The 20,268-nt window shown below is 37.8% G+C and overlaps 1 long non-coding RNA gene and 1 pseudogene across 1 annotated transcript; one reads left to right on the forward strand and one right to left on the reverse strand.

Moving 5' to 3' along the window:
• Window positions 1–608: 608 nt before the first annotated feature.
• On the reverse strand, window positions 609–1,648 carry LOC149578828 (uncharacterized). Its single transcript, XR_016357915.1, has 2 exons — window positions 1,114–1,648; window positions 609–946 (listed from the first exon to the last, which is right to left on the reverse strand). It is a non-coding gene; the product is annotated as an uncharacterized LOC149578828 (long non-coding RNA).
• Window positions 1,649–10,325: 8,677 nt separating this feature from the next.
• LOC149578829 (DELLA protein RGL1-like) lies at window positions 10,326–11,146 on the forward strand (annotated as a pseudogene).
• Window positions 11,147–20,268: the final 9,122 nt, after the last annotated feature.

A 20,268-nucleotide genomic window follows, 5' to 3' on the forward strand; every position in this document is an offset into this window, starting at 1 on the left:
AACAACTCAAATGTTTAAGTATCTGCAATAAACAAAATCAAGGCATCTCAATACTCTAAGCTTAACACAATAAATTCCCCAAGATCAAATATGTGATACCCCACTTGATGAATTAAAGGTCTATTACCAGAAATCTACTTCAAATGCACACAAGCATTATCAATCAAAAAAAAGTGTTTAGCAGTGCTCTGTATCATCAATCAAACAAAAAAAAAATCTCCTTACAAAATTCTAATTTGTATCCCCTTCCCAATCAATCAAAACAGTAACCTGTATTTCAAAAACAATAATATGCTGTCCAGAACAAAGCTGCGAAGTCCAGATAAGACTCTGTTTTAGCTAGGACAGCTAGGACACTTACAACCAATATGGACTTCCTCTTATAACAACTGTTTACTTTTAAAAGTACCCGAAATTCAAACTGTTGAGCTCTTGACACAAATCTTATCTTAAATCTCACAGGCACCATTTGCCTTGTGCAATAATCAGAAGTACAGTCCTCTAAAGATATCTGTGAAACCAAACAAGAGCATTTAAATATAAATAATATAGTTTGAATCCCTACAGGCACTAGCTCTAGTTTAAATCACCAATAAATAAAACAGGTCTATCTCAATTTTAAAATTCTGCTTTAAATCACCAAAAGCACCGTTTATCTCAGCCACCTGGAGATGTGAGATACATGTACTGGTAAAGGGGCGGGGACTCTGTTCAAATCAGGGTACATAACTAACTGACTAGGCGCACATCGGTATTTTATACAAGTTAAAACTAGTCACCAAAGGATGTAGATACAGAGAGAGGCATACTCATCGTACCTACATTAGAGTTCCCTAATGAACCTATCATGTATACTACTGAAAATTCTCCTCTCTTTCTCTTTGTAGCTGCAGCTTTCTCTCTTCTTTCTTCTTTCTTTCTTCTTGATTTCCTTGCTTTGGCTAGCCTAGTGACAAAAATGCAGTAGAAGTGATGTTCCTTTGGACCAAGTCATACACAACAGAAAGTACAAAACTTGCTCCAAACCTTTCAAATTTGAAGCTTTTATATGGGTTTGGGTTTTCCACTTCATCAAATGCATAAAAAATGGGGAAAAAATGAACAAACACTTACCATAATTTCCATGAGGGGTACCCACAAGCCTTATAGAGACTACTCTTCGGAACAGCTCGCCGAGGTTGTCAGTGATTCCAGCATGGAAATCGTTCAAATTCAACACATTTTCTTCTAAGCTACAACAAAACCTTTTATAATGTCCTTTCCCTGTATATTTCTCAAGGAATTTTGATGTGGTGCACTGGACGCCCAAACAATATTGTGGCTCCTCGACAATTGCCTGGATTTTTTTGTTTGAAGATTTTGATGTTGTGAAGCAAATGCCCAAACAATATTGTGTTCTTTACCAATTTCTTGAATTCTTTTTGAAAATTTTGATGTGGGAAAGAAAATTCCCTAAAGATATTGTACTATCTACCAATTCCCTGAAATCTGAAGGTATATTGATATGGTAAAGGGGATGCCGTAAGAAGCATTTTATAGACTGGGGTATGTTTGCATTGCGTCCAATTCATTGTGATCAGCTAGCAGCAGTTTCTTAGCGGCTATTTTGGCGGTGCCCGGAAAGCAAATCTGCCTCACGAAATATTTGGACGGTATGATGTTTTTAACGGCATAAGATAACTTCTCAGCGCAAGACAATTTTCCGCCACACACTGAAAATTAATATCATACCCACAGTGACCAAGTACCTGTTGAAACTGGATAGGATTCATTCCCGCAAAAGCAAAGGAAGTTCTCTGGATTGGAAATATCATACCCACAATGACCACCGCTTGATTTACAACTGATACACTTCTGAAACAACGGGTTTGCTGTAATATCCCAGTGTTGCCACAACAACACCGACTGAAACGGTGGTCGCCCAGCCCACATTAATCTTGCTGCCTCCGTGCCCAAAGCATGTATCGCATGGTTGGAAGCAGTAAAAATCCTAACACTACGGCGACAGCAGTAACAATCCAAGCATCTCGGTGGCTTCTGGTGGCCGGAACAATGGGCGAGAAGGTAGGCGGCTAAAAATCCTTTCCAAGCAGCTCCGTGTCGAACGCCAGGCATTCAAATCTCTGGTTGAACCATTTGCCGAGCCGAACAGGACACTTCCCGGCAAAGGAACCCCAGATAAGTAGCCTATCGGCTAATTATTCTATGTTTGTTGTTTTTCAATTTTATTAATACTAGCACTTGTACCCGTAGGTCCAAGATTACGCTGATTGTTTGGTCAAAGATTGTTCTCATTTTTATGAAAATCATTAAATTATCTTGGAATCATTAGTTTTAAAATTTCATGGATTAATTGTCTCTTAGTGCATAAATATATACATTTTCCGATTCATGTTGCCTTTCATTAATTATCTATGAGTTTATCAACACACTTGGCTCTCTATGTTTGGAAAATTTGAGTTATAAAGATATGCTCTTCATTAGTACATCAAACACTATTTTATATAATATTTCTAAAGGTAATTTGAATTATATGTTCGCTAATCAGTAAAATTTGTTACACTTGCACCTATCATAAAAATATATATTCATATTTCTATTGTCATTCCACTAAGGAAGAAAAGTGAACAAGAAAAATGCTCTTCCTACACTCACATATAAGCAAAGAAAATTAAAGTATGAATATATGAACTTATCAAGTTATTTTTTTTAAATTAACAAAAATTAACAAAAAAAATTTAATTAAGTATAAGACAACATATAGTACAAAGGTATATTTTATGTACACGTCTTCTCTTAATGTGAATAGAATGTAGTATTTTACTATTATACAGCTCTTTATCAAGTGAGATGGGCATTGGGACATCTTGTTGGACAAGGATTTAACTATAGCTGCAACTACCATTGAAGCTGCTAGGTCTTTGTCAATTTCTTGGGAATGTTGTTTCTAGGTGATCATATGAATACCTAGGCCTAAATATTAAGTATTTTGGTACTCTAATTTGTCTCCCAAGGTATGCTCAAAAAACAATTCACCCTTGTATAAGCACAATGTTTTAATCATAGTATTGTGGGAGGCACACATGACTCTACTCTGAAGTTTAAGATATAAAAAACTACCTAAAAACTGATAGCCTGCCGTAATATGACTAGCTATTAAATGAGTGATGTTGTAATATTTTAGACTAGAGAAGGCATAAAATCCTCTCAAACTCTGCTAATCATTAGGACTTGATGCAATTCGCATGTATTCTGAACATAATTTAAAGATAGCAGCACAAAATATACTAGGTCCTGGAAGCAGCTTGCAGGCTTTGTGGGCAAATTTTAGGCGTTTAAGGTAACGTATATACCTTCTATTGTAAATTCAAAGAATGTCAGTTTCAGAAATTAATTCCATTAGCATCCAGGGGTGTTTCTATTATGCTTGGAGAGAGACATGCAATCAAACCACCATCTGTGCAACATCCACACTACAGACCAAACTGATTAGTGTTAATATAGTTGGATCATATGAAGCTTGTCCCTCTTCGCATTGCAATGGCTCTCATGGTAAGTCTCTTGCCTGGAACATCCCCTGCTATGTATATCCAGTCCATTATAATCCAATGAATAACATGGCCCTCCTCCATAGTGCAACTCCCCCACTATATATCCAAGAGAGAGAGTAACCACTATAACACCAAGTAGCTGAGGGCATCACTTGGCATAGGGGTGTGGCTGATCTGGTAGCCATGACTTCTCCAAGCTTTGTCTCCCTGTTCTCCCTTCTCTGAATCCATGTTCCCTCATGATGTATCTCACTAAGGGAGAAACAAATAGATAAATCCATACTATTACATATAAGGTATACGAAAATGTGGGAAAGAGTGTGCCCTGCTTTTTGCTAAACCTGTAACATGTTCATAATTATTATTTTTAAATAGAACCAGGGCCATACAATCTTGCTCCATCGTGCTCCATTACAGCTTAACCAGCATGCCAATAGGAGAGGCCAATCTGTGCAAAAGACACAAAGACACGAGTCTTCAAGTTTCCAGTGGGCAATCGTACCAATAATAGCCTATAGGCTAAATATAATCTTAATCACTGCATTATATATTTTGAAAAAATAATTAAGTTCCAATTTAGATTAGCTAGAAGATAAGGAAATAAAATTAATTCTAGCAACAACCGCTTACAAGGGAAATTTATTGAGATATGAGGAAAAGCATAATTATTTTATTTTATTATTTTAACAGTACCTGGTTACAAAAACAAATGCCACAAGTAATTCCCTTCCAACTGAGTCAACAGAAATAGAAATCCCCAGATATCATTTACAACCAAATTTAGCATGGATTGATATTCAAAGCCTCTCTAAGCTTCCAAACTCCACCTTCAAAACAGAACTTAAGCATTTTCCCAGTCATACAGAAGTGAATTATGGTTTTAGTATTAATACCAAATGAAACAAGAATCATGGCATCCCCCGCTATCATATTCACAGCAAGGTTGCTGGTCGTGCCACAAAAAATTACCTTCCAACTAAGTCAACACAAATCCCCAGATATCATTTACCACCAAATTCAGTATGTATTGGTACTCAAAGCCTCTCTAAGCTACCAATCTTCACCTTCAAAATTGAACTTAAACATTTTCCCACAGAGTCATAGAGAAGTGGTGAATTATAGTTTTAGTATGTAATACCAAATGAAACAAGAATCAAGCCATCCTGCTATCATATTCACAGCAAGGTTGCTGGCCATACAATGCATATTACATAATAAAAATAATTATTGTTTGACCCTCAGTCACATGACTGATGATAGAAATGGACCTTTACAAAAGACTACACCGCAGATAATGATCACTCACCAACTACAGAAGATGCTAAATATGCATTTACCATCTACTTTCCACTGAATCATAACTTGTGGTCACTAACAATAGAAGATGATCCAGCATTATAGTTACCATAACAATTGTAATTCTTCCAAGGATTTCTGAATGTGGTGTATTTATAATTCCAGATTTGCACAACTAATGTTCAACAAACGATGACCAATAGACAGTTTTGATTCTCATTAATATAGTTAAGTAGAGCTTTGTATTCTAGGAGCAATTAACGTAACACCCCTCCACCTCTGAGTAATCAATAATGCAATAGGAATACCCGTTTTCTTTAAGCCTTTTTGAAACTTTTGCTCTATAAATAAACTGACAGTTTCAAATCATTGCCTTTCCCTCTTTAGATGTTCCTGTCTAGAAGAAGATCCGTTCAATATTGTCTAACATTAACCAATCCATGAAAGGCAATCCATTTTCGAAAACACTGCTTTGATTTGGAGCTGCAACTGTCTTCCTAAAGATGGAGTCAATTGTAAATGCTTTTCTCTTAAGACACCACGGGGTCATGATTGGAATCCTGCTATCTCCGTGGCCAAAGCACATATCGCATGGGTGAAAGCAATACAAATCCTAACACCACGGCAACAGCGGTAACAATCCTAGCATCTCGGTGGCTTCTGGTGGCCAGAACAACGAGCGAGAAGGCAGGCCACCCAAATCTGTTCGAAGCAACTCTGTATCTAACCCCAGGTGTTCAAATCTCGGGTTGAACCATTTGCCAGACTGAATAAGACACTTCCTAGCAAAGGGCCCCTAGACACGCCTATTAGAATAGTAGTTGACTTTTTTTTAAAGACCATTCTCGTGTGAACAATTTTCTAGAGGGGGGCCCATTATTCTATAGGGCGGAGAAGAAATAGATAGTTTTTAATCTGGTGCTTCCCCTTCCTTCTAACCAAGCTTGAAAATTGAATATGATCAGTCCAGATGTTTCCACTTCCCTATCTTCGTTCGCAGTGACAATGACTGGTGTTAGGGATGAAAAAGCCTTTTTACATTTGCCATCAGACAGAATGGAAGGTAATTATTTCTCTATTACTCTTAATGATTCATACAGCATCAAAATTCAACTTCATAACTTTGAGTCCAATATGTTTATATAATGAAGCACTGCTAAAAACACAAATCACGAATAATGTATTCTATACAAAATATTACATCTTAATGCTATATAGATTTGGTGCTTCACAATTCTTATAAATATTGAGAATCAAACTCCTAATCTATATTTAATGAATAATCGAACCATACATTCTTCACATTCCTCGTAAATGTAACTATTATAATAGCAAATCATAAATCCTGTTATGTATGGCTACAATATGCCTGTCACAAATGTTATGTCTCGCAAAATTTTGTTAGTATTTTTTCTTAGAATAGGATCACCAATTTTTACACAAGTGCATCCAGAAGATAGTTTTTTTCTTAAAGCAAAGCGAACAATCTATTCCAGCAGTGGCACCAATAACACTAGTCATTATAATTATAATAGATTGTAAAAAATATGCTATCTCGACCTATTTACTCGGCCCATACAGAAAAATGAATATATGTTGTTTCAATCTTAACAATTTTTATATATGTAAATAGGGCTATGCTCTAGGCTTTTGGAAAATGAAGGATTCTAGTTCTATATTTCTCGAGGAGCCCTGAAGATAATTAGCACCCAGATTGCTAGTTGATTTGGTTAGATAGATGTAAACACAAATATGGTAAATCTAGTATTTAGAAAAACCAAAGAAGAGGTCAGAGAGAGATGTAACAGAAGTATGGTAAATCTGATCTGTAGAATGGCATATCTCTATAAAAATGTTTTGATTGTATATCTAATAACATACAATGAGATTTTTTGTAAAAATGTCTTCTCTCTAGGTAGAATGCCTATATCAAAAAAACATAAGCTAATTCATATAAATTTGAGCATGTTCAAAGTAATGCAAACACTAATCATTATTCTATCCATAACTTCTCCTCCTACATTTACATTTTACATTTCCCCATCTCTTGTTTTTTGTTTACATAATTAGTTTTTATAAATGTAAACAAGGCTATTCATACAAAATATTCCATTTAGAGCTGATGCAGGAGTATGGGGAGCATTGCTTGGTTCTTGCAGAATTCATTGCAACGTAGAGCTAGGAGAATTAGTAGCAAAATAGGTGTTCGAGTTACTGGATATTATGTACTCCTATCTAACATATATTCCCAGGCTGGTAGGTGGGATGATGCAGCGAAATTGAGAATAATGATGAAAGACAAGGGATTGAAAAAGGGTCTCAAATGGAGTTGGATTGAACTCAAGAACAAAATCCATCAATTCCTCAAAGAAGAAAGATCACATCCGGATTTAGAGAAAATCTATGTGAAACTGAAAAGCTTGCATCATCAGATGCTGGAGGCAGGGTATGTGCTAGACACAAGTTTTGTTTTGCATAATGTTGAGGAATAGATTCGAATTTTGCACACTTTCACAAACCATGGTAAGAAACGGGCTGCTGGCTGGAATTAGTAATTTATTCTCAGGTAGACCTATTTGATCACTACGCTAAACTGCATAATGTAGTAAGCCATGTGAACAGAATCAATCATTCTCTAATACCATTGTGGGGAAATCAGCATTGTGAATTTCAAAGTAATGTCATTGATCCATATTTCCCAACTATCGATCTACAAGAATCCATATTTCGTGAGGATGAATTCATTTTTCACAGGTGATGCTCACAAACATTAACCACAGAATTTGAAGGATTCACCTATCCCAGTACTACTTGGGGTTGAGCATGGTTAGACAATATTAATACATATCATGCACTTTAGAAACATTGAGAATTGGTCGATTTAAGATTGGTTTGTCTCTCGTCAGAGTTATTGTAGGTGCCAACTAAAACAAAACAACGGGTATTCGATTTCCACAATTGCTATCACATATGAAGTGCTGGGCATATTCTTGAGCAGATATTCAGCAAACTTGATGACAATGATGGGATATGCAACCGAATCAAACACAGAAATATGGATTCAACAAGGTACACAACTCAACCACAATGTTTGATTTTATTCAAGCGCAAAGTTTATCAGATATATGCAAGATGATATAAACATAGCTAAGGAAAAAGTACTTGCTAGACAAATTCAACATAGAACACCAACATAGACTCCACACGATGTCCATTATGTGATTTTCTAGTTGGTTTTGTAAATATTTAAAATGAGCAAAGAAACAAAATCAAAGAAGGTAGAATACAAAACAATATTTATCGTGGCTTGGCAAAACTTACTTACGTCCACAGTACAACAGAGTATCGCTATATTATTGAATGATATTTGAATACAAATATGACTTGCACAAATCTAGTATACCATGGATGTAATTTGTGCCAACTGCAAATCGGCATTCAAAATACTCAAGTTGCCATTCTCTTTGTTTTTTCCACGTAAGTAATGAGCAAATATTACAATATCTTTCATTCCTGGGTGTTTAAGAGAAAAAACAAATCGTAGGGCAAAAGTGACCCCAAAATTCACCTTTGCTTTTAAAAGACACATCTACAAAAGAAAATTATACAAAAACACAAGAAAGAGAATACATTCTTGTCTTTTGTTATTCTTCGTGTTCAAAAAGATTTCCACAGAAATACAAGGCTTGAATACCACCAAAAAGAACATCCAAGTTTGGACCGTAGTAAAGAGGATTACCAGGGGATGAACAATCATTGGTAACAGCAACTACAAGAAAATAGCCATGAAAATGCAGAAAATAAAAGTAGACCCTAATAATGATGACAGTGGACAACATTTCTCATAAATAAAAATCTAGCTACTATAGGAAACTACGAAGTGTAGCAGATGTGGACCCCGCAAAATGATGGCGGATGACGTCATGGCATAGTTACGGACATGGCATGGACACCACCATTTAAAACTAGAACAAATAAAGTTCGGACGGCGTCCACATGGAAATGTGGGTCCAGCTGAGCTCGTTCACGAAAAGTGCGCTATCATTGGCCCATTGCTCAAAGCTGCACGCGTAAGGTGATTACCCTAAACTTGACAAGTAACCCTTACAAATCTACATTGTTGTGTTGTAGATAAATTGTAGAGTGTAGGTTTGATCTGTGACTTGTAAGTGTTATCTATTGCTATTGATTTTGATGATTATTGATATAATGATATTTAAAATTGTTTTTGATAAATGTGTTGACATTTTATATTTTTATTATAACTAGGGGAGAGGAACCAGTAGTCGTGAGGGCTAACTTCGTCAACATGTAGCCGCTACATGGGATATCGTATGACCTTCATTTATTTTTTTAAATGTAAAATGGACATTGAACTACCTACAACTAAGGTTTGAAGGTGTGACTCATCATGCAACTTGTTAAAATAGTGCACCTAGTGAAATGTGTATAAAAAATGACTTTTTGAACATTCGACCAAAGCTTAATCTAAAAATCTCTACTAATTAAATTTAAAATTATCATTTGTTGTTAATAGAATATTGTATAACTATATGAAATGCAACATATATGCAACTTAAATGAACCAAATAGTTATTATTAATCATAAATATTTGTTATATGTAACTTTTATAAATAACACAAAAAGACAAATACTTCAACACAAAAAAATTATTTGTTGTTATAAAAATAACACATTATTGTATAAAATACAACATATATCCATCACAAAGGGACCATTAGTTGAACCCTAATTTTTTTTCACAATCTCACACATTTCAGAAGAAAATACAAGGCATTTATTGGTATTCACCTTTTATAGTTGTGATGATACATATTATTGATATGGTTTACTTTATACATATACGTTGCTACCCTAATAGTTGTACACATAAGAATAGTATGTCTACACTAAGATATCAATATTTATTTAAGTGAGACACACATTTATTAGAGAGCTATGATATTTTGTTTGAAACAAAAAGTTATTTATTTCACTCATTAATAATTCATTTATTTATTTTTTCTACAATATTTATGTGTTTTCATGTGTTCAAGTATTGGTATATTTTTTATCAACATTTGAATTTTTTTATATTTACAAATAGATCAATTAATTACAATATATAGTAAAGATGTGTTGAAAGATTAGACTTTATGTTCACCCTAATTTATTTTTTCTATAACATTTATAATGTTATAAGTTTTCATGTGTTCAAGTATTGGTATATTTTTTATCAACATTTGAATTTTTTTATATTTACAAATAGATCAATTAATTACAATATATAATATATAATAAAGATGTGTTGAAAGATTGGACTTTATGTTCACAATAGAGTGATCTACTATTGTCGACGACTATTAAACCCGCTCAACTATCGGGTCCTCTCCCCTAGTAAGCAGGAATGACGATGTCTGCTATTTTTAATTTATGCAGAGCGATCTTGTGATCAGAAGCATTTTGTCTATGTTTCAATGGAGACTGAGAACCACAACATTGCCCAACAACATTATTCCTATTACCACTTCTCTCAAATAGAAGCAGTCTTAGCTGCAGACGAGGAAACATGCTTTGTCGGGATTCGAACTTGGGACGTTGATGCAGCATATTTGCCAACGATTTCGGACCTCAGCGACTCTCTACAGGTCTCGAGATCGAATCTGACTGGTGAGTGTTTCACATCGCCTGAAACTGCCGAGGGCAAAACTGAGGACTGGATGGAATGGCTAGCGAAAGATCTGTGCAAGCATGAAATTTGCTCAAACGAATGCGATTTCACAGAGAGCTCGAATGCGACTCTGTACTGCGGCACTGCTCTTCTCCTTCATAGGATCTAATGGAGCCATGGCCAGATTTAGTGGACCTTTTGTTCCGTTACGTTAAATTAGTAGAATCGGGAAATATTGGCAAAGCCGCAAAGGCTTTAGCAGAGTTGCAGCTGCTGTCGCATCCAGTTAGGGTTTGTTCTTCTTCAAGGGAGAGACTTGTAAGCTACTTTGCCCGAAGGCTGTGCGGAGATGTGGAAATAATGGAGCCGGGAGAGCAGGCTTTGGCCTACTGAGCACTTAATGAGGCTTCTCCTTATTTAAAATTTGCACATTTAACTGCAAATCAGGCCATTTTAGAAACGGCAGAGAAGGCGGATTAAATTCATATTATCGATTTCGGAATCCGCGAGGGCGTGCAGTGGGCGGCGCTTTTGCAGGCTTTCTCTTCCAGGCCGTAGGGTAAACCTCGCAAGATTAAAATCTCGGCGCTTCCAAAATCGGCGTCTTTTTACGATCTACAAGAATAATTTTGGAGTTGAATATGATGGTGTCTTCAGCTAATTCCTTGGCCAATGCTTCCAGAAGTACCTTTCTTTCTATGCATCAAGATTCCAGTTTAACATTTGAATCTCTAAACATAGAAGAGGAATTTATATCTTTTGCCAGAATTCCCCTTTTGAAAATGAATGTCTCGTTCTCTATTAGAGGGCTAGTTTTTGCCATTCACGGTCTACAATCTTATTTAGGGGGATTAACCCAAATTGTTTTATACTGTGTTGTTTTATACTTTACTCTTTCCCTTTTCCCTTTCCCTCCTCTTTTCAGACTAACATTCTTACAAACTCCAGTGCAAACCGAAAGCCCCTGAATCCTGCACACCTGAATCTTGAAACTTTGAATCTAAAAACCCATGAAAGGGATGATAAATGATGAGCATGAGAAACCGATAGAATTATTGAGGGTGAAATGGGAAATGAGAATTTGATAGGCACCGACTGCCTTCCAGGTATTAGGCTACATATTGAAGACAACGTCAACAGTTCGAAGGCCATCGGTACGCTTACCAGACTCTTCAATCCAATTCTGCAGTAACTTCGTGAGAATAGAGATTCTGGATTGTTGAAGTGAATAAAAAGTTTTCTGACTCACTTATGGAGCACTAGTGCAGTGGTACCATTCAATGCCGCCTCCTGGCATGCTTCTTACAAGCATGCTATCGACAATCGTGGAGCGCATGACGGTGGTATCAAACAGCTCCGTGGCCTCCCTCCTTTACACGTGGGGTGGTCTTTGTAACTAGCTTCGTCGTGCTGTAGAAATCTCATAGGAAATTTTTTTTATAACCTCTATTTATTTTGCCGACCAAAATTTGCACGGATTGAACCATTCGCCGGGCTGAACAGGACACTTCCCGGCGGAGGAACCTTAAATAAGTAGCCTATCGGCTAGTAAATTATTTGTTATAATTATAAATTTATTGTTTCAAATTTATATGAGAGTGGTTTTCAAATTAATAAATTATTCTTTATAGTTATGTGTCATAGAATCTAGCATTATGATGTCATTAGATCATTTTTTCATTTGAAGTATTCTACAAGTTCATATATTTACCTTTTTGTGTATCCTTTCTTATTTAATGTTTTTACAAGAATATTTCACATGATCTAAAGATCAAGAAGAAGACAACATGGACCTTAGTTCTCATGGGAATCCATAAAAGTGATTCTACGAAGAGTAGATACATAACTGAGGATTGTAATTGATATATCATACTATACTAGCATTCTCCCATTTGATACTATCATTGCAATTTCCTTTGAGTAACTTACTTTGGAATTTCCTTGCATGAAATATATTTATTATGGTTATGGTCTTGAATTCATATGTTGTATACTACTTTTATTACTATACTTTGTGGTTCATTGTTTATGCTAGTTGGTCTATTAACATACATTTTGGTTTTGATAGCGGTACGCAGTGGATGTTGATATAGATAATCTTAGATTACTGCTAATACATTGTTGATGGTAGTCTATTATCAATCCTCTAGAAGGGTTTTCTTCTAGTTTTAATATGGGATAACACCCTATTTTTGCTTCTTCTTTTACCAAAAACCCAATTTATATAAGTAAGTTAAATTGAACTAAGACTAAAAATATTCAAATGGTTTGCAATAGTATCACCATATTTTATTTTCAATTTTAGAACTGGATTAACATATTATTGAGACTTTGGTTGACATGCACCACCTTTCCTCTTCAATAACTTGTATCTGATAGATAAGCTCCTTTAAATTATTCACTTGAGGGTATAATTAAAGGATACATTGATATATTTCCTAAGGGGCTTTCTAATGAATGGTTCATAAGGCACAACACTTGGTGAAGGTTTTGCAAATAGGGTTGCAAGCTTTGGGTTTAACTATGGAGGAAACTCTGTAGTTAAGCGCGCTCAGGCTGGAGTAGTACTGGGATGGGTGACCTCCCGGGAAGTCCCGGTGCTTCACCCTTGTGAGCATCACCTAGATCTAATGAGTGCTAAGTGTTCCATTTATTCTCATGAGAGATGGATTCATGTTGAATCACTACTCATGAAACATGGGTCATCGAGTTTGACTCAAAATCACACAGTTAAATCTTGATATTCATATCACAATTTGACTAGCTGTGGAAATTATCTCCTACTTATCAATTGATGAGCTTAAGGGGCTTTCTAATGAATGGTTCATAAGGCACAACACTTGGTGAAGGTTTTGCAAATAGGGTTGCAAGCTTTGGGTTTAACTATGGAGGAAACTCTGTAGTTAAGCGCGCTCAGGCTGGAGTAGTACTGGGATGGGTGACCTCCCGGGAAGTCCCGGTGCTTCACCCTTGTGAGCATCACCTAGATCTAATGAGTGCTAAGTGTTCCATTTATTCTCATGAGAGATGGATTCATGTTGAATCACTACTCATGAAACATGGGTCATCGAGTTTGACTCAAAATCACACAGTTAAATCCTGATATTCATATCACAATTTGACTAGCTGTGGAAATTATCTCCTACTTATCAATTGATGAGCTTAAGGGGCTTTCTAATGAATGGTTCATAAGGCACAACACTTGGTGAAGGTTTTGCAAATAGGGTTGCAAGCTTTGGGTTTAACTATGGAGGAAACTCTGTAGTTAAGCGCGCTCAGGCTGGAGTAGTACTGGGATGGGTGACCTCCCGGGAAGTCCCGGTGCTTCACTCTTGTGAGCATCACCTAGATCTAATGAGTGCTAAGTGTTCCATTTATTCTCATGAGAGATGGATTCATGTTGAATCACTACTCATGAAACATGGGTCATCGAGTTTGACTCAAAATCACACAGTTAAATCCTAATATTCATATCACAATTTGACTAGTTGTGGAAATTATCTCCTACTTATCAATATTTCCTCATGCTTTCTTATCTAGTTTTCATCAACCTCTATCATACATTATGGATGGAATATTTCCTTGTAAATTAGGAAACTATTATGTTTCTTTAAATATGCATTCTAGTTTTAACTTCTACATATAATGTATGGCACCACTGAATTTCTCAATACCCATATAAGAAATAGAATCCATGGTTTACAATACTTTACTCAAATCTTCAAAGCCACTTAATTTGTAAATTCTCCTCCACTTTTCCACTACCCATAACGCTTAACAGTTTCACTCTCTACGCATAATTGTTAGTTGTGCTACCAATTATTTAGAAATAAGGTGAAATTACTACAATGAAACATTTTGAAAGTGTGAAAATTCAAATATATTTCTTTACACAAGGATTTCCAAAAAGATTATTTAAATTTGTATATATTAATAATAAGAAACAAAGTAGGGAACATATATTTATGACATAAACTTGAAATGTGGATGCGATAGCGATGCGGGTGTACAACTCGTTGCCGAGCTAGGGCAGTCGTGCCCTAGCCCGTATTGTTCTGCTCTGAGTTTTTGCAAAGGAGGGCGGACTGTTCGTGCATACGAGGGGGAGAAGGTAGTAGTTTTGCTGGTGCAAATTTTATTTATACTCTTTTTAGCCGCCGGTCTGTGTTATGTTTGTGATCTGGACGCAGCATAGCTAAGACGTGTCAGGGTTGTGTGGGGAGATGGATCCCACTGCTGTGGGGTGTCCAAGGTAGGGAGGGTTATGGCTAAGGGAGAGCCATCCAGGGCTGAGCCTGGGTTAAGCTTTCAAGAAGCAGTGGGAATGAATATGGCGGGCCAAGAAGCGAGGGTTTTTGAAAATGTCCTATTTTCTCATAACACAGGGGTTATGGATTCGAGCTTGCCGGGTAGATCTTGGATCACAAAGATTAATGGTTGCCTCGAGAGGTGCAAGGAAAGACCTAAACTGGTCATCCCATTTGAAATGATCGTTGAAGATGTTGAATACTACTCTAAACACTCATTGTATTGCAATTTTCTGGGTTTAAGAGTTTCTCTCCAATTTCTAGAGAATTGGGCTCGAAAAGTGTGGGAACTAGAGGGTGAAATGGTGGTTACGTTGTTAGCAAACAATTTTTTCATGGTAACATTTATTTGCATGGCTGATCGTAATAGGGTTTTTGAGGGTGTACCCTATTTTTATAATTAGGTAGGGCTATTTGTTAAACCATGGCATGTAGGATTTAATCCTTATGAGGAGCTTCCAAATCATGTTCCAGTATGGGTTGGGTTACCTAGATTTCCTATAGAATGTTGTCAAGAGGATGTTCTCCATATGCTTGCATCGATGCTCAAGAAGTCCGTGGGCCCTTCAACAAAAACCCTGGGTAAGAAAGTTATGACTTTTGCTCACATTTGTGTGGAACTTGATTTGAGTAGACCACTGCCTGATGTGGTGGAGATGTGTGCGGGCTCACATTCCTGGATGCAACAACTAGATTATGAGACCCTTCCTTTTCGATGTCGTCTTTGTCATGAATATGGTCATCTATTGAGAACATGCCCGAAGGCCAAGTCAGTGGAGCAACAACCTTCGCCTCCTTCTCATAATATTCTTGGTGCTAATAAAGGGAAGAAGCCTATTGCTAGTGAGGGTAAGGATGTTGAGGCCAGGAATTGGAACAGAGGCCAGAAGCACACTCTAATGGAGCGGTAGGAAGAGGATACCTTTAATAGGTTTGAGATCTTGGATGAATTGGGTCAGCAATAAGTTATCCTTGGATTAATTAATGTAGATCAACATGTAGGAGATTCTAGACTGGAGATTATCTCTTCCGCTCCTTGTGCTGATTCTCATGTGGAGTCTACCATACCTATGGTCATGGAAGGGCAGGTAGAGGTTTAGATGATTTTAGAGCCAAATGTTGAAATGGGACAAGGAGCAGAGGACATCACTGTTTCAGCATGAACTAGGATTTCAGATACAGATAAGCGAGGTAAATCTTGTCCTGATCTGGGCATTCTTCAAAAGCATGGTAAGAAGGGGGGCTCAGAGAAAAATGTTAAAATGGGATGAAAGAAGGACCTAGAAAGGATTAAGATGATAGGGGAGACATTGGTGGAGTCAGGTTCTATTAAGACCTTGGATTCACACTTTTCGACTCCTCCAAAATGATTGTTATTTCTTGGAATGTAAGGGGCTCGAACAGTGGCCCTAGACAAAAGGTTGTTCGAGAATTAGTTAGGAGTCATTCTCTAGATGTTCTCTTTCTTCAAGAGACTAAGGTTTCTATAGAATGTATGATGAGTACTGCACATAAGCTGTGGAGGAATGCTCTATGTCAGTGTATTGGAGCTCAAGGATCTTCGGGGGATGTGGCATGTCTCTAGAACCCATGAAAGATCCAACATGTGTCCCGGATATCCTTTATGTCCTCCTTATCCATGGTCTCTATGTGCATGGAGTTAGGGGAATATGTCCTTTTTTCTAATATCTATGCTCCTATTGACCTCCAAGGTAAGCTTCTTGTATGGAATAATATTCATTTGGTTCGTAGTTTATTTCCTTACTTGCCATGGATTATTGCTGGGGGCTTTAATGCTATTTTGGATTTAACTGAAAAACCTGGAGGTAATGCAAGACTAGAACCCTCTTCTATCTTGCTCCAAGATAATATTTCAGCACTCAATCTTGTGGATATCAAGCCTAGCAATGGCCACTTCACTTGGAATAATAGGAGGGGGGGTGACAGGGGCATTGCTGAACGCTTAGACCGCTTCATGGTTTCCTATTTCTGGGTGGGTGGATTGTGGTCTTCCAGTTCTGAGATATTAGACTAGAGAGGTTCAGATCATTGGCCCATAAAGCTTGTCATCTCTTCAACTCACTTGCCTCAGAAGCCACCCTTCAAATTCCAGCTCATGTGGCTTAGAAACCCAGACTTGTATGGATGCATTGCTGAATGGTGGCAGCTTGGTAGGCCCGCTTTTGGTACAACAATGTATGTTTTTGCTAAGCTTCTCCAGTTTGTTAAGTATCAACTCAAATATTGGAATCAACAATGCTTCGAAAATATTTACCAGGCAAAACATAAGGCTCAAGTGGAGTCGAATGATATTACTAGGCTGATTAGGGAGGAGGGGGTATCTGAGTATTTGTTGTGGGAAGAAGCTAGAGCTTTAAAAGCATTGGAAGAATGGGAGCTGAGAGAGGAAATCTTTTGGAAATAGAGAGCTCAAATTGAGTGGCTTCAAGAGGGAGACAAGAACATTGCTTTCTTTTTCAATTCGGTGAAAGCTAGACAACATGGTAATGCTATTTCATCTTTGGTGACTAACAAAGGGAAGGTTATCTCTTCTACTCAAGATATTGCTAATGAAGTTGTGCATTATTTTGCTTCCTTATTTAGGGAGGAATCACATGGAGACTCAGCTGCAAAGGCTCAGGTCCTTTCCTGTATTCCTTCATTGGTTTCTTTGGAAATGAAACAACATCTTATGAGTGCCATAACTTTGGAGGAGTTAGAAAAGACTATTTTCCAAATGAAAAAAGGTAAGGCTCTTGGTCTTGATAGCTTCCCAATTGAATTCTTCCAAGAATTTTGGGACATTATCAAACTTGATTTATTGGCAGTTGTTCAAGAATCCTAGAAGAATAAGCAAATTCTCCGGGCCCTAAACTCCACCTTCTTGGCTCTCATTCCCAAGGGGGATGGGGCTGACCGGTTAAGTCAATTTTTCCCTATTTCTCTTTGCAATGTTACTTATAAAATTATATCTAAATTGATTGCTGAAAGGCTTTAAAAATGGGTTACATTGCTAATTTTTGAAGAGCAAAGTGGCTTTGTGGAAGGCCGTCAGATTTTGGATGGGGTGGTTGTGGCTATAGAGACTATCCATTCCATGGCTGGACAAGGCTATGTTCATTAAACGGGATATGGCAAAGGCATATGACAAAGTTCGTTGGTCCTTCCTTCAGAAGGTTTTGGGAGCCTTTGGTTTTGAGGAGGAATGGATTGGTTGGGTTATGAGTTGTGGGAATTCGACTTCTTTCTCAGTTTTGATTAATGGGGAGCATTCTAATCTCTTTGGGGCCTCTTGAGGTTTGCGGCAAGGTGACCCTCTCTCTCCTTACCTCTTTCTTCTTTTGGTGGAAGGTTTGGGACGGTTAATTAAAAGGAATGTTGAAGGAGGCTTCATTCAAGGCTGGCAATGGGGAGGGGGCCTTCCTGTTCAATCTCACCTTCAGTTTGTGGATGATACAACTTTGATGGGCATGGCTACCATTAGGGAGGCTTCTAATATGTGCAGAGTGCTAGATGTTTACCTTGTTGCTTCTAGCCATTTAATTAATGAGGGAAAGTCTTCCATTTTTTTCTTTAACACTCCACCTTCCATTCAACAAAGAACGCTCGTATTCTTAGGTTCAAAATTGGAAGTCTTCTATTGATATATCGAGGGATCCCTATCTCAACTGGCAGGCAGTCTAGGGATTCATGGTAGGTCATTCTTGATAAGTTCAGAGTCAAAGTGAATTACTGGACCCATTGTTGGCTTTCCTTTGTAGGTCAGATCCAATTGCTTCAATTTGTGGTGCAGGCTCTTCCTCTCTACAGGTGTATGATTCAGGTGGCGTCGGTGAGCTTTGTTAAGAGCCTTGATTCCTTAGCTAGACAGTTCTTATGGGCTAGTAATTTGTCATCAACTAAGTGGAGCCTTATCAAGTAGGAGATTGTTTGTAGTCCCAAAAGATTTGGTGGTCTTGGATTATGATAGTCATTTCTTTCTGGTACTGCTCTGGTAGCTAAATTGTATTGGCAATGGTGTGTGGAATAGGATCGTGTGTGGACCAGGATCTTATCTCACAAGTATTTTTTTGGAATCCCCCAAAAATACATCCCTCGTTATAGCTTGGCAAGGAAAGGCTCGATGATTTGGAATACTCTCAAGAATGGAGCTGCTCTCATTAAGGGTGGTCTCTTCTGGATCTGTAAGAGTGGGATAGAGGCACAGTTCTGGCAGGATTCTTGGGATGGCTACACCCCCATAGTTTCCCAATATCCTCACTTGAGTATATTGGTCCAACAGTTTTGTGAAGCTGGTTGCACTAGGGTGTGTGACTTTAAGTCATTTTCCTCTCAAGGGCAGGTTGTGGAAGCAAGATGGAGGACTCCAGGGGAGTGGCCTATTTTTGGGTTGGAGGTTGAGTGTGCTGAGCTTAATTACATTCTTTCTTGTCGTAGTTGTAGCACCCTTATGGATAGGGATGTGTTGGCATGGTCCCCTAATCCCAAAGGTACATACACTGTGTCTTCTGGCTATCAGGAGCTGCTCTCTCAACAATATGCCAGAGGGGATGTCCAGTGGTGGAATGAAGTCTGGAATAAATTCTCTTGGCCAAAGTGTAATTGCTTTACTTGGAATTGGCCTGGAATAGATGCTTGACCTGGGATAATATTCAAAAGAGGGGCTTTGTTGGCCCCTTGAGGTGTGTTCTTTGTGGTGGTGGGGAGGAAGATTCTCCACATTTATTCTTCTGATGCCCCTTCATAGTGCAATTATGGAACTTTTGGTGGGAGGTTTGGAAAAGTTAGTGCATTCATGCATCCTCCCTGGCAGAGTTTTGGATGAGATTGGGAAGGCCCCCCTCCTTGGCCCCCTTCTTGCAGGATGTTTGGTATGTTGGCCCTATCTTTCTACTATGGAAAGTTTGGTTGGAAAGGAATCGTAGAATCTTTCGAGATTAACAACTGGGGATTCAAAAGGTTTGGATTAGAATTTTATGAATGGTCCATGAAACTATGGAAGCTAAGAGTGAGATTATTTTGCTACTAGAGAAAGGTGATGCAGAGATAGTAAATAGGTTTGGTATACAAGCGATATCTTCGGCCTCAGCTTGCGTCAGGAGAGGTAGGCGTGTGAAACATAAAATCCAAAGGATGCAGAAATGGCTTCCCCCTCCTGCTAGTTTTCTAAAAATTAATACAGATGGTTCCTCCAGGGGTAATCCAGGGTCAACTGGGATTGGTGGGATTGGTAGGGATTCTTCTGGACCAGTGGTCTTTATTTTCTCAGCTAATAAAGGGGTGCAGATTGTTAATAGGATGGAAGGCTTGGCTATCTCGTATGCCTTAAAGAAAGTGTATGCTCTAGGGTGGAGGAAGGTGATTTGTGAAGCTGACTCTCAGGTATTGGTTAATTTTCTCCTTGGGAGGAAGTTTTCCAGGGTTAGTTGGCAACTCTCTATG

This window comes from Cupressus sempervirens, chromosome 1, assembly GCF_028749045.1.
Source record: "Cupressus sempervirens isolate cs-2001-9-10 chromosome 1, ASM2874904v1, whole genome shotgun sequence".
NCBI classification, from domain to species: Eukaryota; Viridiplantae; Streptophyta; class Pinopsida; order Cupressales; family Cupressaceae; genus Cupressus; species Cupressus sempervirens.